Source organism: Panthera onca, chromosome D1, assembly GCF_046562875.1.
Source record: "Panthera onca isolate mPanOnc1 chromosome D1, mPanOnc1 haplotype 2, whole genome shotgun sequence".
NCBI classification, from domain to species: Eukaryota; Metazoa; Chordata; class Mammalia; order Carnivora; family Felidae; genus Panthera; species Panthera onca.
The window spans coordinates 114,120,546-114,121,299 of NC_138348.1; positions in this window are offsets into that span (position 1 = coordinate 114,120,546).

Genomic DNA, 754 nt, shown 5'->3' on the forward strand with positions numbered 1-754 from the left:
ATATACAGCAGCAATCAAGCAAAAGAAACAGTTTCTAAAGTGATTTAATGTGCTCTCAACTCCTTCTGGAAGGGCAGGGACCGACTTACCTGCAGACACACGCACGCGGACCTACCAACTCCACCAGCACCTCCCGCTGGAAACAAAGGTGGGAAGAGACTGGAGGATGGAGAAATCTGGACTCTTCCCGGTCTCTGTCTAAGGGATCTAAGGAGTTACAGGGTAAGAAGAAACACGGAGCATCTCAAGTATCGGAGCTTTCCATGGGACCTCAGCCATCGACCAGATCTGGGACAGTAAGCCGGGCCCAAGGACGGGTCCCCCACCACTGCCTGCATTCCACCTCCTCAGCTCACCAATGCCCACGCAGCAAAGCCATCGCACTCGTTTTTAAATCCCAATGCAGATTTACCAGATTTGTTTTAATATGGATTTTAATAATTTCTATAATATAAGGGCACCGGGTGGCTCAGGTGGTTAAGCGTCCAACTTTGGCTCAGGTCATGATCTCACGGTTTGTGGGTTCGAGCCCCACGTCAGGATCTGTGCTGACAGCTCGGAGCCTGGAGCCTGCTTTGAATTCGGTGCCTCCCTCTCCCTCTGCCCCTCCCCTGCTTGCACTCTCTCTCTCTCTCTCTCTCTCTCCCTCTCAAAAATAAACATTAAAAGAAAAAAATAGTATCTATAATATAAAAGCAACTAGATACCATCATCTAAAAGAATTTCATAGATCACATTAAACACTTCTTAGTAA